A 27,866-nucleotide genomic window follows, 5' to 3' on the forward strand; every position below is an offset into this window, starting at 1 on the left:
CGGGAGCTCTGTCACCGCAGCAGCAGGCTCTGCCGAGCGGCGGCGTGTTCCGTGTCGGGCGAGCGCGCTGCCGGTTGCCGGTGCCGCCCGCGGCAGTTTACGCGCCCGGCCATGGGGATGCCGCTTTATAAAGCCGCGCGGGGGCGGGCCGGGCGGCACTGACCGCGGCAAGCACCAATAGTCGCGCGACCGCCGCGGGCCGCAGCCAATGCGCGAGAGGCGGTGCCGCCCGCCCCCGCCCCGCCCCGCGCCCGGCGAGAGGCGGACGGCGCAGGTTGCCGCGCGGCGGTGGCGCTGCCGGCGGGGGGCGCGGGCGGCGGTGCCGGGGCCCGCAGCATCTGGAGCCCTCGGCGGCACCTGGCGGGTGCCGGGCAGCCTCGGCGGGGCCGCGGGAGACGGCCAGCCAGCGCGGCCGGCACTCTCCAGCTCAAAGCCCTGCAGGGCATACCCGGCCCCAGCCCCGGGCAGGGACAGTAACAGCTGAGCCGTGCAGTCGGGTCGGGCTGGTGACCAGGAAACTTTGGCGTAGGAAATCACCTCGTGGTCCACAAACCGCGTTCATCTGGTCTGGCGCTCTGGGGCAAAAGCTGCTGTAGGCACAAGCTCGTGCCTCAGGGTGTGCATGTCCTCTTGTCACCTCCATGCCGGGGCCCAGGGCATGGCTGACCCACAGCCACAGAGACTACCTGTCCCTGAAGATCTTTCCCTGCCTTCCCAAGTGCACAAGTAGGCCCACAACCCATTGCTTTGCATTGCCCAGCCAATCCTGAAGACCTCGTTGTGGAGGTGATGTGCTTGTGGTCTTTCCCTTGCACCTGGAAAACCATTCCAAGTTTGGTACCTCTTGAGACAACAAGCCCTTATTGACTGCATGAGGGTCCCAGTATGTACAAGCATAACCAGGCACTCAGTAATGGGAAGCTTGGGTAGAAAGTGAGCATTGTGTCATGCAACAGGGAAGTGAGTGCAGCTGTGGAGCAGAAGCAGGAGGGAAATGGAGATACATTGACTGGCAGGGCCCAGTCTCTGCAGGCATGTCTGTCTGATTACAAACTAAAGTGGGAGCAGTACCATGGCAGTGTAATGGCAGTGAGCTGTAGACTCTGATCTCTGGAGGCAGAGTCTAATGCCAAGCCCCTCTCTACGTGCTTACTGAGTGGTGGAGATACCTTGGGAACCAGGCTGACTTGCTTTTACATTGAGTCCTTCATTTTCAAATTACCAGCATGAGTTTGATGGAGGGTATGGCAGGGCAGAGGCCACACATTTTGAAAAACAATATGCACAGGAGGTTATTGCTATGCATGTAATACCGATAATTTTATGTAGCACTATTTTGTGATGCTCTCAAGGAAACACACAAGACATGAAATTTCTTCATGCAATGTATTTAACTTTCTTTAGTCGATGACCTTACAAGAGGCAATACTCACATTTGCAAAAATTCCCTACAGTGTATCCGCTAGGTATGGGGAGGGGCTGCTACGCCCACACGAAGAACCGTGTTACACAGTAGAAGTCGTGTAATTCTGGCATCTTATCAGAGCAAAGCAGTGTGTTTAGCTATAGCGGTTGCTTTAATCTTTCTTAAAAAAAAAAAAAACACACAACAAAAAAAACTCCACAAACAAAAAAAACCCAAACCAAACATATTTATTTTTAAAATCCCACTATGTAACATTTTATCATTAGACTAGACAGGATAAGCCATTTGTTACTCACACGGAGTTCTGCAAGTATTCATTATTTTTGGCCTCTGGGACTCCAAACACAGCACCCCATACAAGCCTATCTTAGTCCTAACCCTCACCACTCTGCCAGCTCTTCTCCAATATGGCCTGCAGTATCCTCTGATTTTCCATTTCAAAGTCTCTCTGATCCATACCTGAACTTATGCCATTCCACATGACATGAGCAGAAAGACCTTGAGGGGAAGAGGAGGGGGAGAGCTGGGTAATCTGAATATGAGTGTCCTTGTGTACATCAGGATCAGCTCTGTTGAGTTTGGACGAGTTGTATCAGTGCACACCTGAATCTGTGAAAAGACAGGGAGAATCTAGTACAGTTTTGTTCAGGTGGTGATCCCACCACTGAAGTACCACATCACCTCATAGTTAAGTCTTGATAAAATTTCAGTCCGGATAAAAATATCACACTTGCCTAAGTTCCCCTCTTCAGCTTTATTTTTGCATCTGACCTATTTCATGTGTGATGCCTTTGTGTGTTCTTTATCACTTCTACTTTAAACATGAACGTCTTTCTTTGGTGTATTTTTCCACAGACAAACTCATGGATATCAGGATCTCTGTGCTATATAAATGGTCATTACCACCATAAAAAAAATAATTGTTTTCCTAATCCCTAACGAAGAATATCTACTACGCGGGAAGCCTACCCTTCAATGCCTATGAGGCCCTGACACCAGCAGCATCTTAACACCAAGTAAAAGTTCTAGAGATGGTCAGAAATTCCCAGTAACAGAACCCTTTGATCCCTTTATGGCCAAAGCTGTTCATAACCTTGGCACACATACTTCAGTCTTGACCTATATTCCCATGGCCAGGTGTTTCTCTGTAGGAATGTATATTTTCTTTGCAGAATCACAGAATATTCTGAATTGGAAGTGACCCACAAGGACAACCGAGTCCAACTCTTAAGCGAATGGCCTGTACAGGAATCGAACTAGTACCTTAGTGCAGAAGAGACTTCATAGCCTGGCCTATGTATCACAAACATTAAATTCCACAGAGCTGCTCCAAGCCCAAAAACCTTACCAAATCACCATTCAGGAGGGTGGAGGACATCCAAGTTCATTTAAAGACACCATCAAGAGAGAAAATACATAGGGTTTTTTTCCAATAGTAAATTACCTTCACAATTGAAAATGCATGCCAAACTCTTCAGCATAGTGGTCTGGGTGCTTCGGTTGGTATAGGTACACTTTCCTGGTGTGTCATCTTCAAAGAAAAATCTAGGTAAATAAAACAAACTGCTGAAACAGAAAGTTTTGTGCCACTAAATTGTCTGTTATTTCTCTTCAGATTGCTGGCAAGTGGGAAGTGCCTGCACTGGGCACCAGTGGCCTTGCAGAGATGCTGACGAGCCAAGAGCAGGCTACTGACCAAATGTAAGAGGAATTGGGCTCATAGCCTTCTCACTTGAGCTCTTCTGAAAATCCCTGCCATCACTCAGAGTACCAAAGACTGTGCTGGCACAGTGCCACTCCAGTCAGTGGTGTCTCACCAGCAAAGAAGTTGCCCAGGGTGTGTAACTGGAAACTACAAAGAGAGAGGGACATAGAACTGGAAGAGGAGTTGTTCTTCATGTCTAGACATTTTTACACAGGGCCCAAAGTTTGGATCCTTCAGAGGAAGACATAAACTCAGCTGTAATGAATTCAACTATGCAGTGATGCTGGAGGTAGCACTGAAACTGGTACCGTTGGGGCTTGTTGTGTATACCAGATCAGCCTACGACTTGCACCTCAGAAGACTTACCCCAACATGTGCCTGTCTGTGTTGATGATTAATATCTTGTTGCTATGGTGCATGCATATCATGCTCACCACCACAAACTCATGGCACAGAACGTATATATTGGTGGTCTTGACAACTGTTCAGGGAGAACTGTTTGATTGCTCTGATTATTTGCCTCTGCATCTACTTCTCTTGTCCTTAAACAAGTTTCAGAAGATTGCTGTCCTCTTTTGAATAGTATTTGCCCCCACAACAGAACTGACATGGGATCTATCTGCCACAGCTTCCATCAGGGCAAGTATCCCCTCTTGCACATGTTTAGTAGAAATGTTTACTCACACTTTCAATACAGAATAGTCTGCTGCCTCCAAATATGAGTTAATTGCTTTTAGGGACCAATTTACTGTTAGAGGTCCTTTTTTAAGTCAGTGGATGCTACAACTGCTCCTGCAACAAGTTTAGATTTCACTTTTTGTCACAAAAGGAATAAAGAATAAAATGGGGAATTTGCTAAAAGATTGGTTGTTGTAGGTTGTAACAATGCAGAATTCAGAGCTATTTTTTTTAACATTGTGCCTATTGAATCATTTAGATCATATTAATCAGAGAATTATCCATTGCTGCCAGGCCTTAATTGCTGAGAACCTGCAGAAGTGAAAGAGCCTTTTATACTATGCTGGCACCCCCAAATCTCCATCTAAGGTGAGTTCAGGGCAGCCCAGAATAAAGATTGGAAAGCCACAAAGTTACGCATACTCATGATCCAATGCAGTTTGGAACAGCAACCACAGGATGAGAGAATCTGTGCAGTCACCCTGAAATGAGGTAGAATACGATTTCCCCAGCTTCCCAGACATAGGTAGAATGTGAGGGAGTGGGGAGGAGTAAATTTGATTCAGTGATTATGAAAGTGAAAATCAGGAATCATTTGGTTTGAAAGGACTCACATCGCACTGGACAGCAATTTTACAGTGTCATCTACTGTCAGCACAATTGCTGCTGTGTGCAAAGTATTCACACTTGTTAAGTAGACACACATTGCTATTAGCATATTTTGGGGTGCATTTGATGGATTATGTCAACAAAAAGGAGTCTCAGCTAATTATATATATGCCTGAATAAAACAGAAACCCCATTAGTAATAGGAAGTGTTCTATTAGGCTTTTCATCCTGGAAGCTCTTTGCAGAATATTCACTTACACTTGGACAAAAAGCTTTGTCAAAAATATCATAGGATTTCAAGTCTTTTCCCATGAAATCCATCTAGAGTCTGCCACTTCATTCATTATACTTCATACAGAAATTCTGTGCAGACTTTTTCTCTAGAAAGTATATTAAATTGTGTTGGTCCTGGCTGCACTACTTTGGTTTCCCAAAATGTTGCTAGTAGTCCTGGTTAGTTCCCAAACTGACAGTTCACTGCCAAACCTTCAACTCTCACTAGTGCCATCCATCTGACTCTACTACCCAACTGTACCTTCATGGCCCTGTGTTATTCCACCACAGGAAGAGGCTGTTGGCCATACACCTTTATTATTATGAAAACAAAACCCAAAAAAGGAATGCAGTGAGGTGCAAGATGTAGTAAAGAGGCACTAATACCCATTTGATCTTCAGTATGCTTTTACGTGGTGCTGCAGCACGTTACCTGTTTTTAAGGATGGAACCTCTACAATGACATGGCTGATGTTAGTCTGTAATCTGCCAGCTCCTTGAAAAAAAGGGTATTCTCCTTTTTTGCTTTTTTATGCTTACTTATATTTTGCAGATTGTAGTGTATAATGTTAAGAATCAGTATGAAGCCCAGTGCAGTGGGGATGAATGAGGGGTACTTATGTGGCACTGGAAAATTAAATGACTCTTCCAAATATCTATCTAATAGGTTTCTAATGCTAATTGTACACTCTTTTTAATTCTGTGAAGTAAATATACTATCAGTCCAGGATCTAAAAAGAATGCCAGTCGACCGTATCTTTAACCTTTAGAATCTTTAAAAGTACTTAGGGACTTGCCAACTTTTATTTTTTTTTTTGAATCAGCTATGAGTTTGAAGTTGGGTAGGACTCCATATGGACTCCAGAAAAGAGGAGCTCTGTTCCAACCTCATTTATCAATCTCATCAAGGCAAAGATTCTTTCTGCTCATCCTGTCTACCTGGGTGGGATAGATGGAAAGTGGGTGGGGAAAGAACTACCTCTGCACTGAAATTTTGAGAACTTGGTACTCTGGGCTGCAAATGTGAAGGAGAGCCAGTGGTGAATTTCCCATACATGAGAACCTTCTGCCCATACGGAGTGGGCTCACCATCGAAACTGTGAAAGAAGTGTGCGTGTGTGGGAATCATGCCAGAGCACATGAAAAGCAGGGTCTCCCACCTGAACTCCAATTCATATGATCCTCTAGTGGCACAGAAAATAGCAGAAAGGAGGAGGAAGCAGCTGGGGACCAGGCCCTATGAGCTCAACAATTCATGACATTGGGATTGTATTTTGTTGCTTGAGCCCATTTACCTTGTCTCAGAGAGATGCTCAGATGAATGCAATAAAGTATTTTGTCTCACAGGTTGGCACCCACCTCATCTGCCTCTCTCCATCAGCAGTCCATATCCTCAGGAAGCTCAGAATCAGAATTGTGTCCTACACAGCATGAAACGGCTCATAAACATACTCCAACAAAGAAACCCTGGCATCATATTAGACACTCCTTGTTTTCCGAGTTGGGGAGACAAAATGGTGACAAAACAGCAGAATACAAATTCTAAGTCGCCCTGATCCTGCAATTTTTCATCAGGGCCAAGAGTAACACTCGTTATCAGACAGGCAAAGTTTTTTCGTCCCTACCGGTTTCTTTGCACTGATTTTGGTTTCGCACTGACAACAGCAAAACAGCACTTAAATCACAGCCCTGAGAACCAGCTACACGTATCCAAAGCTGAGCAGAGTTCAAACCTCAGCCCTGTGCTGATACAGAGTCTTTTCTGTTTTAAATTGCCCACCCACTCACTATTCCCAGCTGCCGAGCCACATAACGTTCAAAGACCACACACAAGGTGCAAGAGCAATAGGGGCCTGTTGAAAATTAAAATGCAACAGCTTAGTCAAGAGGATAGACTCCAGCATTGCTGCCTAAAAAATGGAGACAAGGAATAAGGACGAAAGGGCAGACAGGACTGTGGGAGATCCAAACGGAAAGTGATGGGAATCTACACTGGAGTGTATTTTGCAGAAATCCCCTACCCTCAGCTCACAGGGATTCACAAAGCTTCCCATATGAAAGCAGGCAAGAACCAGATCAGAAAAAGAGTTGCTGTTTTCCAGAAGCTAGACATGATACTAGGGTCCCAGGATTTGTTCTCGGCTTGGCTGGAAGCACCTGGAGCAGGCCAAAAAAAATGTCTCTGTGCCTTATTTCCCCTTCTTGAGCAAGTGTCAAGAGCCTCAAGCGAATGCTTTGCTATCTCCCACAGCCCCCAACAAACAAAAAACCTGGTTTCTTCTCTCCGGTGCTGCTGTTGAAGGGACCTTGCTCTGAAGTGCACTCATTTGAATGCCGTATGGTAGTGTCACTTATTCCTCTTCATCCCATTGTAAGAGCACATTGCCACTGAAAAATAGAGAATGTTGCGATCCCACTCAGTGATGACACAAAGGCAGAAGTGGGTCAGCACCATCACACGTCACAGTGTGGGACATGTGTCACAGCAACCCCACTTTTAGAAAAGAGTGTGGCCCCTTGCTGACTTCTAAGCTGGGACTCGCAGGGTCTGAGGCAAACTGGTGAAAATAGACATTATCCTGAACATATCTGCTCAGATGGCTGAGTTTGGTAAGAGTTTTTCACGGACTGTCCACATAAAAATGTTTTTTAAACATTCTTAAGTTTTGTCCAGTTGCTTCTATACAGAAAGAATGTGTGTTTATATGTTTATACATCCAGATTTTGTACTTCATTGCTAACCAAGGCTGAATACTTCAAGGTTGAGTCAAACTACTCTAAATATGGGCTATTTTATCCATCACTAAATTAAATGGCTTTACTGCTGAGACAAGGCAATGTTGTAACAGCACACAGCACAACCCAGCAGTCAGAACAAGAAACAACGAAGGTGGTTTCTGACAGAAAGCGCTCAGGGTGTTTGAAGAGGCAGACTGCCAGGGCTCTACAGGTGTCATCCTGCTCCCTAGTCCTCAGCTAGGACAGCAGCTCAGGAGAGATGAAAGGAGGAAAGATGAAACACAACATGCCATGAACTTTCTCACTGCAATGCTGATTACTGCTAACGAAAGAAAGCAAGCTAAGGAGGCACTGGAAAGAAAGGCTCAGTCAAGTACCCCATACCAAATACTCTGAGATGGTGATTTGAACCCAGAACCACATGTGGTAGTATGTGTGCCTGTAATGATCAAAACTAGAAGCACAGACGCAAAAGTGCTTGTAGTGTTGTCAGGCTCTTTCATTTGGTCTCTGATTTGGACTTCAGAACATGTGCAACGATAAACAAAGCAAAAGGTACCAAGACTGGAATTTTGGTAGTTAATACTGTTGCTCTATTAGTTTCACTACCTTCTTTAAAAAAAATGGGAAATGTAAAAAATATAGGTGAACATGCACACAATTTCATTCTCCTGACTCCTGTCAAAAACTTGGTGCAGAAAAAACCTTCTAGCACACAATTGCTTGCATCCAGCTTTTTGAAATATCCCACTGTGATTTGTATCAACCTTTTCCTTTTGATTGATAGACTTTGCTAGGGAAACAGCAGAACAGATGTGAGTGCATGGGTGCCATCAAATGAATTTTAACACTCTTTTTTTCCTCCCACCCACAGGCTTATAAAGTTATTCTGAAAGACATGAGAATCCTAAATACTGGGGGAAGGGAGAGTGGGGATTAAGGGACATCTGAAGAAGGCAGTATAAAATTGCACCGAAAGCAAAAATCCTCCCACCATAACCTACTCTTGTCCACTCCTGTGTCAACAAATATGCAACCAATTAACGTAATTGCAGAGTTATTTATGGCACACAGGAAAGTGTAGTCAGGGACCCTGAGAAACAAGGTTGTAGGGATAGGAACGCCTGGGTTTCCCCCTCACCCCCTCCTTTGCAGATGTTTAAGTTGACTTGTGGTGTCCATGTGTCTCATAACCAAGAGCCTGGCTATTTTGCAGGTGTTGCTTGCTGCATGGGGGTGGGTAAAGTGGTTGAAAGGAGGCCTGGAAAAAAGTTGGGGTCTTCTGATTTCAAACTGTGACCAAAAGATATTGACTGGGCTTAGATATCCCCCTACACACTTTGCAGCCTACAAAAGCCCCGTACTTAATCCCTTCAGATGACCCTTTCGACAGCAGCAACAACATTTGAACACAACAGGGGAAAAAAATTTCTTAGCTCCATGATTTGATTGTTCGGGGTGACAGTTTTGTTACCGTTCAGTGCCCCGCAGAAGAGAGGTTTTAATTAGAGCTATTGAGTGGTTTGAATTGGCACAATTAGGGTCAGCATTAATGATTGCTGCATGTGTTCTTTTGAACAGTAAGGGCTTTTTTTCTGCCCATGGACAGGAGGGGGTAGCAGCTAATGAACTAGGAGAGTGCAAATTATCTCTGCGAAGCTGGGGCAAGTGTAATACACACTGGGGATGAAGTGGAGAGCAGGAAGAGAGACTGCAGCATATGAGGCTCATCCAGAAGACTTCCCAGCAGAGTGCTGAGCACCATCAACCCCCACTGCTTGTCCTTTGCTTCTTTAGGTGCTGAGGCTGTATAAAGCACTGACAGAGATGCATTTCTTGTATCACAAGGGAACACCTCAGAGAGGCAAAGTATATGCAGTATTTTCATACCGAAAAATACAAAAGGCTGCCTCAAAACAAGGGCATGCTCGTGCAAATTGGTACACTCATGAGTAGGCTTGTAGGCTTTACCCACCTCCTATTCAATTCAGTGGGATACTGGATCAGTTCAAAGAAACACAGCCACATAAGAGAGGAAGAGAGAGATTTGTGTACAAGCACCCCTTCTGTGTGTGTGTAGAAATGCCTCCCAAATAAACATACCTGCCTTAACTGCACTGCAGGTGGATGCCAGAGCCCAATGCATATGGCAGCTCTGCCAAAGGCTGCTCCCACTCCTGCTGAGAAAACAAGAGTCCTCACAGCACACGCCACTTGACTTAAAGAGAAGACCTCCTGGGTGACATACTTATGATCTCCTCAGAACTTGCAAATCTCCTGAAATGTGCTCATTACACAATCTTTTCCTGACCCATACAGTCCATGAAGCGCTGCAGAAATGCTCTTTTATTGCAGGGGGAATACGCTCCCATGTCATTCCAGCAGAGCCAAACGGGCCTCTCTTCCACATAGCTACTTATTGGGGAAGGTGCAAGTAGGTGATAGTGATAACAACCATGTGGGTGCAGGGACTGACTGGGGGCACAGGACCTACCCCACTCCTGTGAAGGACCTCCATTGCTTCTGGGCCAGGCACATTCTCCCCAAAGCATGAGCTAATTTTACCTCAGGCCTGAAACAAAGCTTTCCAAGTGCTCTCCATTTGCTAAAAAAAGCTTTTGGTCAGGCATTATATTAGAACCACAGGCAACCTTCTGCAACCTTTGAGGCACAAAAAGAGTTTGTTCACGTGCCAGCTGCCCAGCAGTGGAGCTCCTCTCCACTGCAAGCAGCAAGAGACAGCCATTCTCCACTTACATGTGCGACATATACCTTTTTACTAATGGTGGGGTGATCCCTTGGTACCTGAATCAGCCTAGAAGTCCCTTCTGGGCTCCAAAATGCCTAGAGAGGGCATCACTGGCAGGGGTAACTGTAGGGCTGTCTCAGGTCTGGCAGTACCAGCTGAGTCAAATACTGGCATTGGTCTCTTGGTGTGGCCCCTGAATACCAGTGCAAGCCATCAGGCCTGCTGTAAAATGCCCTCTCTCTAATTGTCTGTAGTAGTCATGTCTCCTGAATATGACTCAAAGAACGTTGTCAGGCACCATGCATCAAAGGAAAGGTTGATTCTTCAGTAAGTTTAGTTGGTAGAGCACAAGAGAATGGCATGTATGCATATGCTGTCAGAGGACTGATACATATTTTTCAGAAAACAGTTTCAGCCAAACTTTCTGCAGTCATCCCGGAGTGTGGCCACCAACACCTAACCACTCAAATTTTTGAGGCCGAGCATTAACACCAACCAAGGTTACACAGCCCACCAGTGCCTTCATTGACAAAGCAGGTAAAACTGCATGCACAACTGGAGCAGAGAAGCTGGGTGGAATCCTGGGTGTGCAATCTCGGTTGGGAATTAGCCAAATACTTCACCTTTCATACATGCAAAGGAAGACAAAGGTGCCCAAAACATGGAGAGAATGACTCTTTGCTGTGGTTAAACAGAGGTTTCTGTGTCTTTCTGTTAGTAGATATTTTCAGATATTTCAGTGTCTCCCTCTCTCTCTAAACATTATCTCCTCTAAAAAAAAAAAATCCAATTTCTCTGGCTTTTTAAAGTAGGTAATATAAATTATGCTCTTCTTACTTAGGATACACAGTAGCCCAACACATTTAGTAAATAATTACAGGTGAAAATCTTGCCATGCAAACAGAGGTCAAACAGTTTGTGTCCAAAGAGCTCTTACTCTCTAATAGGCCCAAACCAGAAGGAGTTTAGTCTGCAACATGAAGAATTAAGAAGTGATGCTGCTGCAGTCCAGTCGGAGCCTATGGATTGATACAAATCCAATGGGCATTCACAGCTAGGATAGTCTCATTTAGTTCTCAAGGTAGAAAAGAATAGCCTAAGGTAGACCCATTACATTGAGGTGTGGGTTACTACTCATTTGTCACATTGTGGCCTCACAACAAGTTCTTTACCTCATTACAACCTTTTGTGGTGCTCGTGCCCAAGATTCACGAGAGCGCATCTAGTAAGGGATCTTTACCCAGGTGTGCCAACCTCCAGGGCACAAAGAGCCCAGCAGTGCCAGGCAGAGCTCTGCTGCTGCCAGCAGGAGCTGGAATCAAGCAGGTGGATGGTAGGAGGGTGAGAGCAGAGCTGCAGCAGTGTGGCCCTCTTGGGAGAGAGCAGCATGGCTGCAGGTATCTTCATCTTGCCCAGCACTCCTGAACAGAGAAGACATCCCCCTGCCCTGGTTCCACTGGGGCTCAGCAGAGGTGCAAAAATGAAGTGCTGGGGGAAGGGCAGAGACACAAGGAACACCTCATGGCTGCTTTCACCTCCTCCTCCCAAGTATGTCTCATAAGGACTTCAACTGTTCCCACAGCCAGCAATTTGATTTGGGCAGACAGCCAGCATTGCTTAGCAGATCCACAATGACACCTCACACATTCTTGAAGGTGTGAAAGAAACAACCAAGCTGAATCGTTTCACCACCTTCACGGTACTAGAGGTGATACCATAGACTTGCCAAGGAACATAGAAGGACATCCACAAACATTTCACGACCACCTTCTTTGAGCCTGCTTTGTTATTGAACAGCCATGAGTTTTGGCATTAGCTGGAAAACCGAACATACAACTGCTCAGACAGGCCCTCTGCCTTGACTTTCTTATCACATATCCTCAAAAAGGTAAGACTTTTCAGTAATGATTTATATTTATGTCATCTAATAAATATATTAATAGTCCTCATATTGATCATTTGCAAGCAAATAATAATGCTGCAGGCTGGAGGATGGGGATAGGGCTAGCACTGCAGGCACCAACCTGCCAGCTGGGCCCTGGCCTGAGGTTAAGCTACCTGGAAAGATTCTGAAAGCTAGCAGGCAAGAGAGTGGATGTGATGTGGAAAGCCGAATGTGAGAGGGAATATTATGAGAAGCTGGCAAAAGCTACAGGTGGTGCTGTGAGGGCTAGCTGGATCCCTCATGTGGTTAAGGGGAATGTGTGTGAGCAACAGCCGAACCACACAGCTGGAGTGGAGCACTGGGGACATTCTGGGAAATAGGACCAGTGAGCCTGGTAACCATACCCATAATAGCACATAAGTCTGAGATAACCTGGCTAGCAGTGTCAGAAATAACAAACTCGGGAATGGATATGGCAAAACTAGGACTAAAGAGGAAAAAGTAATTAGGTGCAGGTTGTCTCTCTTGATTGAGGAATGGAAATGGAGATGCAGAGTGGCAAAAAGAGACATCAAGAAACACAGAAATGAATATTAAGATATGTAATTTCATGTGTCTGGGCATATTTGTCAAGCAGCCCTAACGCTTGACCACTGCAGCTGGAGCCAGACAATGAACCAAACCCTGTGTTTCTTGGCCATACCAGCAGAAGCAGACCAGCTTCCACCCCAGGCAGAGGACAGGGGTTGGCAGGGCAGGGAGGAGCTTTCATTTGCTGTCAAGTAAACATCGGGACAGACAGATTAAGCATCCCAGCATAACCACTTTGGTGACTGTTCCAGATCAGATGGCATTAGCAACAGCCCACCACTGTGTAACAGATAGGATTTCAGATTTTTTTGGGTTTTGTTTTCAATTCAGTTCATACAAGTAAACTACTGGCACCAAAGAAGGTGCCTTGTTTACCTTCAAACTCATGGTCTGCACTCAAGTGTCTTCCAGGAAAATAATTTGCATTGCATCTCCCCTGCCTTAGTGCAGGCATTTGATTAGGAAATACAAAATATACTCTTTGAAGTGATAGTTAGCAGTTCTGCAAGCACTCCCAGCAGAAGATATAAATGTAGATTTCAAAAACTTGTCAGGAAAAAGCAAGTTACTCAAAATTTACTTCATCTGAACTTTGGCTGAAGGTTTGATATCGACTTATTATACTGAAATTAGCCAGCTCATCTCCAACTAAAGAGAAATATATTTTGTATTCAAGCTCTGCAACATTTCATTCACTGTACCTCAGATCACCCACCAACCAGCAGAGACTTGGCTTTTCGTAATTTCCCCATATTGGTGTTGCCATACCACTGCATTTCTGTGGTGCAGCCACACCAGCACTACTTGTGAGCAGACCAGCTTAGAAAAGGTGATGAATGACCCTGTGGAGATTAAGCTGTGAAACATCTCTCATTGGCCTGAATACTGAGCACTGAATTTACCCTCACAGCCTTTTCTCCATGTTCCCAGGTCTCCTTCCCCTGGCAGGTCCAGGGTTTGTCCTAACTTGGACCTCATGTAGAGAAGCCAGTAGCCCTGTGCACCCAGAGTTTCAGCTCTTCTTTCCTAAGGCAGACTGCTCCATCTCACTTTAGAGCTCTTGTTTCCTTGCCCTCTGCTGTAACCTCTTCTGAAGGCATCTTTTGCTCCAGCCTCACCACAAGGAAAACAAGTTACTCAGATTCTGTATCTAAGAGTACTTTGGAAAACTCCATGTTGCCCAGACATTTGCAGGGGGCTGAAAAAAGTTAAGTATTTTGCTGAATACTCTCCTCTTGAACAGAAACATGTGCAAAGCTGGACTCCATATCATCAAATTCATCAGATATGCTAACCAATATCCACTGCAGAAGTGTTTGTGAGAACGAAGAGAATGCTGGGGGCCTTTAGCAGAGTTGGGAAAATGAACCACCATTAAGAACTCTACACAGTTTGAACTATTGATCCAGTTGACTTATTTAATTGTAAGCAAAATCTGTTTTGCCACCCTGGAGTTTTTATTCCTCACTGTTATAGAGATTTTCCAATATTATTGCCTTGGTTTGGGGAAAGAGTACATTTCTCTTTTTGTCCCATCAAGTTACATTCTCACATTAAAAAGAAATGTCAAGCAGCCAAGTTGATTTTCAGCTACATCTGCCTCCAGAGCAGACCTCTTCCCCTAGTTAACTAGTGGGATGGATCATAAGACACAGCTCAGGAGGCTTTGGAGTCTAGGCTTGATCAACAAGTTGACAGTCCTGAAAAAGGGCAGCTGATGTCAGGTAAAAGCAGTAAGAAGAGCAACATGAACTGCACAATAATTTTAGGAATACCATCAGGAATTCTGATGTAAACTGTTCAGATTTTTGAAGGTAAACCCACCACTCAATTCACAGTCACAATAAGCTTGTATGTAAGGGTTTCTGCAGCATGGAAGGGCAGTAGATCCTCCCTCCTGCACCATAACTTGACCGGCACCTTTGCAAAGGTCACAGTGCCCAGAAGCCCAGCCCCTTCACCACCACCCTGGCCAGGCTCTGATCCCATGCTTGGTAACACAGACAGCAGTAGAACTGGCTGGAGAAGAGGTACATCCATGTGCAGTTTCTAAACTTTCCAGAGCCCCTTCTTGCTCTGTTTTCTCATCAGGACTGAGAACCTCTGCACTAGTCAGAGATCCTTACAAGAAAGAGCAATTTGTCACCACAGGAGCATATTTTGTGTGCAATATCAATTTAGCATGGTGTGAAGATTCTGTAGAAATTGGAGCTAGAGCTATGGTATTAAGTTTAACACAACTGACTGGGGACCCACATCCTCACCTTCTTCAACTGTCCCATTTTCACTGCCTGCAAATTACTTACCTTCCCTTAGCCCCATCTCCTCCACTCTTGAACTAATACAATTCAACAATGCCTTTTTTGGTTCTATAGCAGCTAGTGGCTTAAATATAGTACAAGTGAAGATCCAGTGATCCAACTGTAAGTACAAATGAAGAACATTTGTTGGGTCCTCTGGCTGATGAAGTATTGCAGCCTTACTGAGAAGCCAGTCTTTGTAGGTATATCAGGGTACAGTTAGCTCCTAGTGTAGGATATAGAGAGCTTACCTGGAGACAGTCCTGCAATAGTCCCTAGGTCAGGTGTCTGTGGAGCTGATTTCTTTGGCTCCTGGAGACCTCTCCCTTCCAGTGGATAAATTACCAGCTATGTAACTGGTGAGCACATTATTCTTCCTTGAAAAGCAAAATTGGAAAGATGAGCAAATATCTCTCAAAATAATAATTAAAAAAACCCACAAACAAACAAAAAAAGACTTTAAAAGAATGAGGAGCACTTGGCCCTGAGAAACAGCCATACTGCAGCAAATGCAACACCCTCTCCTGAAAACTGCAGAAAGCCAGTATCTTGGAATTTGTCTGGGGCAACAAACTCTGCTGAAAAACATCACATTCATCTTGGCAAGAACAGCCATTACAGAATTAACTTAATTCTGATGGTTTTTAAACGAACTACCTTGTACAGTTCATAGGAAGTCCTTTCAGCATACAGTTTCACAGGGATAGCTGCACTCTGAGAAGGCAGATATCTTGGTGTGGGGAGGCAGGAACATTTGGGGGAGCAGACCAGGGGAAGGAATTCTAGTAGCACTGATCATCATTTTTGGAAACAGCAGTCAGTCAAGCAGATGGCAATGAAGCAACTGTTGTTCATCTCTGCTGATGGTATGTCAGATAAGTGAGGTGCTGAACACTCTGGAGTCACAGAGAGAATTGAGATGAATGGCTTCAGCTGGGTATCCTGCTCTTGGGAAACATGTTAGGCAGGGAGAGTCCCAGCTCAAGAGCTGCAGGATTGCCCTGCATAAAGCCTACACCATTATTTCTTGTTTCTTATGAATCTAGATATCACTGGGCTTAACAGCAAACAAATTTTGCTCTTCTGCCAACATTTTAACTGAGCATACAACCTTTCCCACATAGTCATTGCTGTGATTTACCAGAGAAATCATTTACAATTGCCACAATTAGGACAAAAGGCATAACTTCCACTGCCAAAGCATGGAAATTCCCTGTGTGACCTCAGCCCTTCAATACCCCTTGAAGGCAGTGATAGCCACCATCAGACTTTCCTCAAAAGGATGCTGAACTAGTCTGTCACAAACGTGTGGGCTAGTGAGCAAAAAAAGTAGCTAATTTTCCAACAGTGACTAAGTGCAACTCTGAATCTAAGGTGTGATTTGTCCTGGGTATACTGGCCTTCAAGGTTTCTGTGATGATATTTCGTGTCCCCTTCTCACCACCTATTTAATCTCTCCAATGGGAAACAGCCCAGGAAGGGGCTGGTCCATCCTGCCTCCCACACAGATGTCTGCACTGCCAAATCAGCACCAATGGCAATACCCTTTTTCATCACCAGGCCAGCAAGAATTCAACCTCACCTTCACATCCATAGGTACGTTCACATAGATACTTTTATTTTTGATACATTATTGGAGGCCCAAGCCTTTGGGCTGCAGTGATCTAGGGAGGGACTGCAAAGCTAAGAATCTCAGCAGGCATCTACACAGCACCCCTGCCATGCTGCCCAAGTCACAAGACAGGCAGGGAAAGAATTTCCAGCAAAGAAGAAAAAGCATAACAGAGTCCGGCAGAGGCACTGGTATTCATGGTAGTCCTCATCAAGTTCTATCCTTCCCCTTGCATCATTCTCATGAGTGGGAAAAGACATCAGTAACGTAGTCTACTCTCTGCACATAACTCCTCTTTTTGGATGCAGAGGGCCAGGCTGGCACAGGGAACATAATTTAAGAGTGTCTAACCTCATGCTTGGTAAATTGGGCCCATTATACAACCCCTGTCTGTATCACTGACATATAGAGTATATATTGATGAAGTGGAATTTTGCATGCTGAATAACATCCATACACGCAGGAGACATTTCCTGTTCTCAGTGCTGCTGTGTCATTAACTTTCCTGCTTGTTTTGACTGTTTATCTCTCAAGCTGAAGTGTCTAGAACTGTGAAAGCAACAGCTAAGAAAAAGTCATTAATACAAACATCACTAATATTTATAACATTCTGAGAAAAATATTCCGCAATGCATTGCCTTGTTTTCCACATAGCTCAGTAAGGACTAGGGTGCCTTGGAGTTCTATTCTGCTTCAGCTCTCTTCCATTTTCCTCCAAGCAGCGAGGGCGCCTCGGAGCAATGAGGATTTTCTGGCCCTTTAACAATCCCCTTGTCCGCCAGACTTCCTCCTTTCATAGCCCCCATGCGCTCCCTCCCCTCTCCCCCAGGGCTAGTTAATATGTGCCAAATCCTGACACCCTGAATGGTTTCCCAACGCCGACACTAATCACGTTTTCGGGAGCAGGTCAGCAGTGAAGGAGCTGAAATTCGTGTGAAAAAGTCCCCGGGATGGCCCCGGTGCCTCACACCTGCATGCCCTATTCATCTGCACTGTTTACACATTGTCATCCACAATTAATTCTTTCCAGGGACGCTCCACTGCCTGCCCTCCCGTTGCACAGGGACCCCATTCTGAGCTGTTGTGTCTGTTAAATTGAGCATGGGGTGCTGCGATTAAATTAAGTTTTGTGGCGCTCTCTCTCTCTCCCTCCCTCCCCTTCCCTTTTCTCTCTGTTAATAATGATGCCTGATGGAAGATTGCTGGCACTGGAGTAAAGAGGTAATTACAGGCACTAAAAGTAGGGAAAGAAAAATTTCTATGTGGAAATGTGAATGGGGACATCTTTTCTAGCTAGCCCTCGGTGCGAGGTGGGAACCGCAGCCCCGTGCAATGTCCAGGGTACAAGGAGGAGAGGAGGACACGGGGGCGCACACGAAGATCTCCCACAGAGCAAACGGGCAAAATCTGGATCTGTGACAGTCTTTACACACTGGCCTGAATACAAGTTTTCTTCAGCAAGTGACATTCTCACTTTCTACTACAGCCATGTTTGTGCATATATGTAGCATACACCAGCTGTGGTATCTTCTCCCAAGATACCATACCCAAACACACCAGGAGAAATTCCCTGGCCTAACCGGCTAGCAAGTCTCCTCACGCTGGCACACTTCTGCACTGTTGAGTAAAACGAGTAAAACATGGAATGAGAATAGCTCACTGGAGGTGAGGAGGAAAACAAGAGAAGAGGACAGAAATTTGACCAGCTTCTGCAAAACCTCAAGGCAGCAGCTTTTTTTTCCAAGTGTTTTACTTGTGCATGAAGTGGACAACAGGTTTTTATTACTCAGATGTCTTCAAAGTCAAAGAGCCATTTTTGTTGAGAACATGCAACTTTCCAAGCAAGTGTAGTTGGGTGGATTTGGCTTTATATCTTTTTTCAGCCACTTGCAGGACTCAATACCACAAGCAAGAAGGGCACTACCGTGGTAAGAAGGGCAGAGCTCAGCCCCTTCCAGCCAACAGCCTGGACTAGAGCTACAGCCAAGCTAAAGAACAGCCTCTGTTTTCTCATGTCAGACACACCAAAAAAAAAAAAAAAAAAGACACGAGAATTGCCTGAAGTTCTGAGGCCCCAATATCCAAGACACACATAACACATAACAAAATTAATTGACTACAAGCACAGTCTTTTATGTCTCGGCAAATAGCAGCCTCTCTGATTTTTATCCTGTGCAAGAAAATTGCCCCTGCAAGACAAAAATCTTCATGTTGGCAATTATAGAAACAGCCTCCTTATAAACACCACTGTAAAATATTGTTACATGCATATATGAAATGTGCTGGAAAGCATGTGCTACATCCCCCTCTAGTGCTGAACTACTACAGAATAACAACCTAATCCTGCTACTGCTTTCTTCAGGTGGAGGAGAGACTTTTCTGCAACAATCCATATTTAAAATCCAGAAAAAAACCTCAAGGGTGGCTGCCATATATGAAGGCATCTTTATGGAATGATTACGGAAGATGGATTCACAGGGGCTGAGAAATCCAAGAGTCCTTAAAATGAACAAGGCTTTAATATCTCCTAAATACCAATGAGCATCCAAAGTAAATCTGTTTTGTTTTGCAAGTCTCCTTATTCATTTTGTGCTTCCTCTTCAAAGCTAGGGAGCTGCATACATCACACACCTGATCAACACACAGCCCATTGCATCACAAGTCTTTAGTGCTTCATAACAAGCATTACCTGAGGAAATGCTCTCCAAGAACACCAGCTATATATATATATATATATATATATATGTATATATATATATATACCCTCCCAATCATCCTCCATCACAGCAGCCGTGGTCTTGCAGGCCTTACTCAGGTAAGGGGCCTGGCCAAGTCAGGCAGGGAGCACCAGCTTTTATCAGCTGCCTGTATCCTACTGCATCATCATGTCTCACTTCCTGCACCTACAGGGACAGTCAGGCCTGACCCCGAGGTCATAGCAGCCCTATGGTTCTGCAAAGTACGCGACAGCTCATAGCAAAGGCATTCCAACTGCAAGTCTCAGTTCCCAAGCACGCATGGCAGTGTGTGTTGCATGTCACAGACTCACCCCATGCTTGGAGATGCAGAGCTCTTCAGGTGGTCAGTCTGCATTTACTTTGCATCCCACTGTGGGATAGTCTCAGCTTGTTAGTAGGAGAGGGAGGAAGCCAGAGAGCAGTCAGGCATCAAGGAAGTCAGACCCAAAGAAGGTCCTGGGGAGGTTGAAGAGAGCAAAGACAGGCTGGCTTCAGCAGCTTACCTGGGTCAGGCTGGGCAGAGACCAGGATTTACAACCAGCATGGGCAGCAAACGTTGCTCTAGCTGACATCCTCAACTGGACATGGGAACAAGGCAGCACACACAACACCAGCACCATGCTCCTCTTTCCACCCTTCCTCACCCAGACAACAGACCCTGCTTATACTGTCCTTCCAACCTGCTACTACAGGCACAAAGCACACAAACTTTAGCAAAAGCCTCCAAGGCCTCCTAACAAAACAGGCCTCCTAACAGTCACTCAGCAGAGAGGAGCAGCTGAGCCAGGAGGCTCCCTGTACCAACAAGCCATGCTGCACCACCAGCTGCAAGCACTCTCTGCCTCCCCTCTGTATTCAGCCTCAAGGAGAAGTAAGCACCATCCTTCTTTCCAGATGGGTAAAACCTGCTAAAAACCAGCTGAACAAGGTCTTTACAATGGAGGCATTTGAGTAACCTCAGTGGCAAGTGTTGGGAGCAGCCCTGCCTACGAAACGTGAAGCAAAGGCTCATACTTAAATTATTTCCCTGAAGCAGAACTACTAGTACACTTAGTAATGTAACTATCACAAAACCTGCAAGCTGCCTACCGACTTTTCCTCCCACTGAAAACAATGAGAGTGGAGGATGTTCAGTAAATTATACCACTTGCCCAGTTAATAAACAATTCATAAAATTATGCATGGTTTTGAAGTGCTCTATAAAAATATATTAATCAATCATTAAATAATTAAGATAACTCTCTGTTCTTTTTCTCTGGCACTCCCAAGTTGATGGATGTTCCTATAGCAACAGAGGAGCAGGACTGAGGGCAGGGGGAATGCAGGGCTCAGGAGGCGATGCTAGCGCAGGACCTTTGCTCTCCAGCCCTCCAAAAGTCATGCAGGGCAAGCGGAAGGGGGCTGCGAGAGGTGACATGCAGGAAGGAGGCTTTCAATTTTAATGGAGATTCTTACGATGACAGTCTATGCAAATAGGTACATGAAAGAGGAGAGGAAACAGACTGGGGGAAGGGGGAGAGAAATTAACCCTGGTTCAGATTTCAAAGCAAAGCCAGGAATAATTTTTGGAGCTAAGAATAGTTGCAATGCACCTTGTTCTCCCTGGGTTTGAGCCCTGCATAATTCTTAGACTCGGAGTCTGAAATTACAGCCGGGAGGGGGAGGGAAGTCAGACTGCACAGTCCAGGAAACGCCGCTGTCCCGGCTGCAGCTTCATCACCTTTATGGTTCTTTTGTGTCACCAAAAGGCACTATTTAACAAAGGAGCTGTCCTTTTGCTTTTGCAGGGCCATTGCAGTTGTTTTGCAAATGAGATTGCTTGATTGCTGAGCAAAATCAGAGATCTTTTGAAGCTGTTGCCCAGGAAAGGGGGAGGGCAAGGGATTCAATTATCCCTCACAGAAAGTCGTAGGACCTGCCTGGTCTTATAGAGAGCTGTTGAGAATGAGCCAATGCAACTTTTGAATTTACTTTTAGGTAAAATTCATGAGAAATCCCAGGAAGACCCTACAGCCACTTCCAGAAAAGAGAGGAGTCTGCTGAATTGCCAAGAGAAACTCCTGTCCCTATTGCAGCCCACTCACCTTCCTCGGGGACAGCCAAGCCAGAGGCTGCCCCGGCCCCTGCTAGCCTCTGAGAGGATGAGTGGGGATCTTTAGCTTGTCGGGAAATCTGCCTGACCGACACTAAAGGGCAGCTCTGTCGCTAAGTCCAGGGGGCCAGTCTGCAGACCCCCAGGAGCTTATTGGTGTAGATCAGATCGCATCAAAACCTATGCAGGCACTCACTGGGTGACCTTTTTAATCAGAGCACAGCTTCTGCAACACAAAAAGTGCCTCTGGGAATTCAGGGATGCTGCTGACAAGAAATGGTGTTTTGTGGAGGTGATCTGGAACAGAGCGCTTTGCTTCAACTGTCCCAAAATTTTTCATTTCAATTGAGTTTAGCATTGAAATGAATTTTCCCGAAAAGGCCTCTCTTCTTTCCTGTGCATGGGGCTTGCGGCTGAGTTGCATTCACTGAGAACAAAATGGACCTGGCCCAAGCTTCATGGGAGCTGGGCAGAGCTCCCAGGGAGCACAGCCCAGAAGAGAGAATGGGACCCAAACCCAAGGAAAGGCGCTGCCTACTTTAATGTTAAGCAGACTCGAAACTAAATGTTTCATGTCAGTTCAACAAATTGAAACAAAACATTCCTACCTCACAAATGTCAAAATGCTTCACTTTGATCCAAAAAATGTCAAAACGGAACATGGAAACATTTCTGAACATGACTGTTTTAATTCCAGGAAACAATTTTTCCTGGTTTTTTGCCACAGTTTGCTCTGTTCTGAAAAACAGAAATTCAAAATTTCACAAAGCTTCACTTAGAGCCATTTATCACAGGAGGGACCAATATTGCATATACACGCATGTGTCTGTGTGAACACTCTCATTCACATGCACAGCACATCCACTGTGTCTTTCCCCCGTGGCACTTTCGGACTCTCTCCAGGCTGATTTCACCACCCATATAGCTGCTAGGCCTCCAGCCCCATCACCTGAGGATGCCCTTCAGTCTGTAGAAGGTCCCATGTGCCTGGGAATACCCAATACAAGTGCACTGTCAAACATAAGCAATGGATGTCCACAAGATACCTTAAAAACAGAATGTTTAGGGCTGGCACTGCCAGCACTACCATCACCACAGGGTTTGCACACAATCCAGGTCCCTTTAGATTCCTCCTATTCTCAAGTAGGGCAGACACAGGCTTTGGTCTGACTTGTTTCAGACCTCATAGTTTGGTGATGATGTGACTAACGAGAAACTGGTTTGAATAATCTCCTTGTTTGAGAAGCAATGTTAAAACCAGCACTTACTTAGAGAAAAGAGGGAAGGGTTTAGAAATTTCACAACTTTCATATAATTTGACCAGTAATGTTAATCTATATTCTGATGATCCTGTCCACTGAGCATGGTTAAAAACGCTAATATGGAGAAAGGCGACATGCTCTTAATCATGTACTGCATGCCCAAGGTGGATCCACATGTCTATTTTTGCTTCAGTAGATGAGATCCTAATGCTGCATCCAGTAACAGTTTGATGACTTTGTATGGACACTACTTTCAGTGTTCTTGCCATGCAGCTGAAGGCTACAAACATGGCTGGCTGTGTCACTGGCCCCTTGGAGAAAGTGCTCCCATTTTCTGTGCCAAGAAGCAGCTAAAAGCACAGGGAACAAAGTCTTCCCCTGTGCTCCTCCCATGCCTACCAAAGCTTTCTGGTTGTTCTGTTTACCCATTTGCTTAGGATATCCCTCTTCTTTCAAAAAGCTAAAAGGCATCCTAGAACATCTTTGTACATTTATTTTTCACAGTCTTTCAGTGTTGATTTTGTCTCTACCACGTGTTTCCAAAGAGGGTCTCTTGGTGCCAGGTCCTATCTTGTTTCTACAGGTGAAATGTCCTCATAGGGGTACACTATAGCTCTCTTGCACAGTGGGATAGCTGACATTAAAAGATTAGCCACATATACCTTAGCCCTCCAAACCAAACTGGCCAGGAATGGGGCTTCACAGTCCTCTCCTGCCAGACTCTCAGCATCTCCTGCCTAGGTTTCCCTGCTACAGACCAATCTTTCCATGGTGCCTCCATATTGGGGAACTTTTCTGTATCTTGGTCTCTTCCTTATTGGGGAAAAAAATCTTCTTTTAAATATTTCCCCACCAGCATTTCTGCAAAAGCACCTCTCATCATCCCTGGACACACAATGTTCTACCAGGAAATATATTTCTCATTTTGTATTAATAACCAATAATGATTCATTCTGCTAATTCTCTGATTCTCTCCAAATCTTCCAAACTCATTCACCCTCTAAGCATGTAAAAATAAACTGCAGGAACAATTCATATTGCATCTACAGCTAAACACTCTCTTGGGTTCCACTGTTGCCAAACAGTACCCTTCAGACTCATTCCCTGTGGGTTGGCAGTAGCTCAGGGCTTGAGGCTCTCTGAGGCTTGGATCCGATGCAAAATCAGTCTTCTTGCTGAGACCTTGCAGTTTCTTCACAAGGCTTTTGCAAAAACCGAAAAGAACATCCAGAAGACCTTATCCATCACTGGGCTGTCCTGGGCTGAGAGAGAAGAGTGGATCTGAGACAGGCTGTCTTTCAGGTAATGATCGTTGCCACCTCCTAGAAACAGCTTGCAGCAGCCTTGCCAATTGCTGAGTTTCATCCCTAAATATAGGAAGGTTTTAGGCTTTAAAATATGATGCAGATGAGTAAGAGATCTTCCTTTTAGGGATAGAAGTGTAGCAACACTTCGTGGAAGCAGTATATCACCTTTGAGAACCAAGGCATGCATTGTTTTAAAAATAGAAGATAATAAGATAAAATAAAGAATAACCAGAGGAACAGAGAAAATTGGTGTGTAGGTTATGTTCCAAAAGCCTCCCCAGTGAAGCTTCAGAAGTGCTCTGTTGCCATCAATCCCTTTGAAGATTATTTCAAGGCTGTACTAATATGTGGATCTTGAGTGCAGCTGTTAGCATGGGCACATATCTAATCAAAGGGGCCTAATTATGTATATTACCCAATTTGACACTTAGGGAGCACTTCAGTGATGATTCTTCTGCTTGTCTGACAAATAACATGATTATTCAGTAAGCTGCATATGTTTTAATATTGAATTTTTGTTCTTTCATAAGTAACTGTCTAGCTAACCAAAAGTGCTTTTCACTTGTGAAGTCATAGTCAATATTAGCAACCAGATTCAATTAATTATGTTTAATAAGCTAATAAATATATTTAGGACTCTTTGTGCTATGCTCAGTCACCTTTAGAAAACATTTCATCATTAGTCACCAAAAAATGAAGGGTTCTCTTTTTTTCAAGGATGTCAGCACTTTAAAAACTTCAGTTTAACATTATAAATTAAATGCAATTTGTTTTAAAAATAGATTTTAAAATTGATGCTTGTTTTTAGCTTTAAGACTGAAAGCAGATTCTTTATATATGTCTCGGATTTATGGGAGAAGCAAGGAATTTTTCAGGAACATGTCAGAAATAAGTCGGTGGTGCTCATTCTTAGGGTTTCACTATATTAAAAATGTGTAGAAGACTGCTGCTTCTCCCACCCTGCTACAGTGCTCCCCAGCACAAGCAGAAAGCAAGGTTTTTCCTGTGACACCTAAAGAATGAAGGAGACTGCCAGCAGAAGGACAGTGGGATGGGTAGTGACGAAGGTTGCAGAGCTGAGCCATGCTTTAAATCATCTGTGACAATGAGATGGGAGACAAGACAGGAGCCCGACAGACTTGGGTCAAGGTCTCGAGGACATGAGCAATCCTACCTGTGCATACAACAATTTGCTTTTCTTCTCTGTCTTTCTGCCAACCTTACTCATCTATTGTTCTCATAAGTATATTCAGGAAAAGGACTGAGAAAGGCCCCTCTGGAATTGTTGTTTTACCTTCTATCCCCATCGCATCCACAGCTGCCAGAAGGACACATGGTTAGGAGAACCTGCCAGTTTGAGCAGCCTTTTCCTTCCTTTCATCCATGCACTGAAAGGATAATGTGAGAAGAAAGAGACCTTGTAAGTCATCAGGTGACCAGAAGCACATCACCTTCTGTGCTTTTCTTCCCATGACAAGGATTCCTCAAATCTGCAAGAGAGAAATATGCAAAGCATGGAGTTGGGTACAGGAATGAAGCAAACTCTTGAGCTGCAGGGGAACTGGTGTAACAGAACAGGAAACCACACAAACTGTGAGGTGTCTAGTCAAGACTAGCAATAAAAAAGTGTCTCTACCAGAGTCAGTGATGAGTAGGTAGGACCAAGGCAAGAGGACTGAGGAATTACTCGACAGGATGAACCGTGTGATGTCCAGATGAGACATCACTGATACCAGCACAAGTCGTGGCCTATTGGCTTTGGCCAAATTCTTTTGGAAACTCACTGGCAAAAACAGCTGCTGATCAGGGGAAAGACAAGAACCCTCTTTTCCAGCCCCAGTGTGGACATGTAAAAGACCCCCAAGTCAGCACCAGTTGCGCACTGTCATCAGCATGAGTACCCTGCCCCATCCGTCAAAGAGGTGGGTCTGCAAGGGCACAACTCAGCTAGTGCTGTGTTGAGTGGTCCTGCTCCATCTGGTCAACTAAAAAGTGAGTGAGCCAGTACGACTGGAGTTTGCATGGCTGTCAGTGTAACACCCTTTATGTAAAATTGAAGCATTAATAATAAACCACATAATAGTAATTGGAATACAGGTATCCTAGTAAAAGATGGGAGTGTATTGTTCAATATTCCCCATATTGGTTGTCATCTGATTCAGCCAGCAGTCTCTGTGCAAATCAATCATGAAGTTCCCAGCCTCAGTCGCTCTGTGATACCAGGCCTCCTCCCCTAGCACCCCACATCATTAAAAGTAATTAAACTCTTGTCCTGTGTCCAGGTGTCACAAGACACCCGGTAAGTCTCACCTTTAACTACACACTTGGATGTGCTGAAATAACAGCACTGCAGATGCTGCCTCTGGGGCTCAGCCTGCTCCTACCAAAGCACTAGGTGAGCTGCTGGCAGGGCACCCCCAGCTCTGCTTGGCTTCCCAGGGCACAGTAGGGAGCTGCAAATGAATCAGCAGTGCCCCACTGCAGGTCAACACACCCAGCTATCTGTGTTTTCCCTTGTTTGTCAGTTTCCATCAGCCTTTATTTTCCTCTAAATCTCTTTGGGGTACCAATTAATCCAGAGGGTTTTCATTTACTCTGGCTGTCCAAATCAGCAACACACGAATACCCCCCACAATCGCTGCCAACAGCTCGTAATACATTTTAACTGCTCCTTGGCCTTTGATGTGTAAGCCTTCTGGGCAACATTATCATTACCCTTTATTTACCTCTGTATGTGAAGGCAGCGCTGCACAGCCACTTGCACATGCTAAGTGCGACTAAAGTTTGCTTGTGTCTGAAGTAAAGCACATTGGCCTAAGAACCACGCAAGAATTTTGCTAGCAAAACCCTGAACCAGCCAAAATAAACACCAATATTATCCCAGGTTATGGAGAGCTTATTTTCAAAGTGGATTAGCAAATACAGGTATGAACAGGACAAACCAAAAGAGTTGTTTACCTAGGGAGAAGACTTAGTGGGAGAAAGGAGACCTGGTTGAGTCTGGAAGCGTGGACATCATGTCAGGGTAAGCAGATAGTGTGCCTTGCACACATGCACATGCTGGAAGTAAGAACACTGTTCTAGCTGAAACATTGGATACAGGCAAACTCATGAAAATGTAATGGGCAAATTTTGGTGAGCCAGGGTGATTTCAGTTCCAGGCTGGGGCATTCTTTGCAACTTTGGAGACATTTATGGGTTTGAGGGTTCTCATAATTGAAATAGTTACAATTGCATTTCTCAGGGAACATGAATACGCATGGGTGGCATTCAGGCTATTGGTTTGGAAGGGCGCTCACCCCAGCTAGGAAAATGTGAAAACACTCAGAGCCCTGCAGGATTAGTTGGACACGGCACAGGTTAGCTAAAGATGGTTTCAGAGGATCCACACAATCCACGAGTGCTTACAATAGGGGGGTGGAGAAACAAACTCCCTGTAATAAGTATTTTTGTGGGAAATGATGGGTATACAATCTTAATATGGGTGTGTCATATTAACACACAGAGTCCCCATGCCCAGACAGTGAAGGAGGAGATCCTGGGTAGTGAGGGAGGAGATTTGGACTTTGCCCAGCCAGGTTGTAGCCTCTGAAGTTTTCTACTGGTCCTGCTATCTTCTCTGACCAAAAGTGATAAACGACTCCCCCCACCTCCATGATCATCCTGAAGCTGTGAAACAAAGCTCTGCTCACTGTTGCCCTCCTCTACCCAGAGGGCTGATATTTCACTTTTTATGAATTCAAATCAGGGCGAAGCATAATTGAGCAGGGCGAAGCATAATTTTCCTATTGCAGGCATCATTCTGCAAAGGATGCAATGGGCTATGCCCTCATAGCACAGAGCTTGGTGTAGCAACCATGGCCAGTCTCCAGGTGCTCCAGTTCTGCAAGGGACTTGTGC

General features: G+C 44.9%; 1 long non-coding RNA gene across 3 annotated transcripts in view; it reads right to left on the bottom strand.

Annotated features, from left to right (window-relative positions):
• Nucleotides 1-1,383: 1,383 nt before the first annotated feature.
• The window catches only part of LOC108641365, a 39,135-nt gene continuing 12,652 nt past the window's right edge, over nt 1,384-27,866 (bottom strand). For 2 of the 3 annotated variants that reach the window (XR_001921945.2, XR_001921946.2), the window contains 4 exons: nt 25,261-25,354; nt 15,207-15,332; nt 2,871-2,971; nt 1,384-2,035 (listed from right to left, as the gene is read on the bottom strand). This is a non-coding gene — a long non-coding RNA (uncharacterized LOC108641365). Of the gene's footprint in view, nt 2,036-2,870; nt 2,972-15,206; nt 15,333-23,747; nt 23,922-25,260; nt 25,355-27,866 lie in introns of all 3 variants that reach the window. The other variant, XR_001921947.2, reaches the window with a different exon arrangement.

Source organism: Manacus vitellinus, unplaced genomic scaffold, assembly GCF_001715985.3.
Source record: "Manacus vitellinus isolate BGI_N305 unplaced genomic scaffold, ASM171598v3 scaffold_6_pilon, whole genome shotgun sequence".
Classification (NCBI taxonomy): Eukaryota; Metazoa; Chordata; class Aves; order Passeriformes; family Pipridae; genus Manacus; species Manacus vitellinus.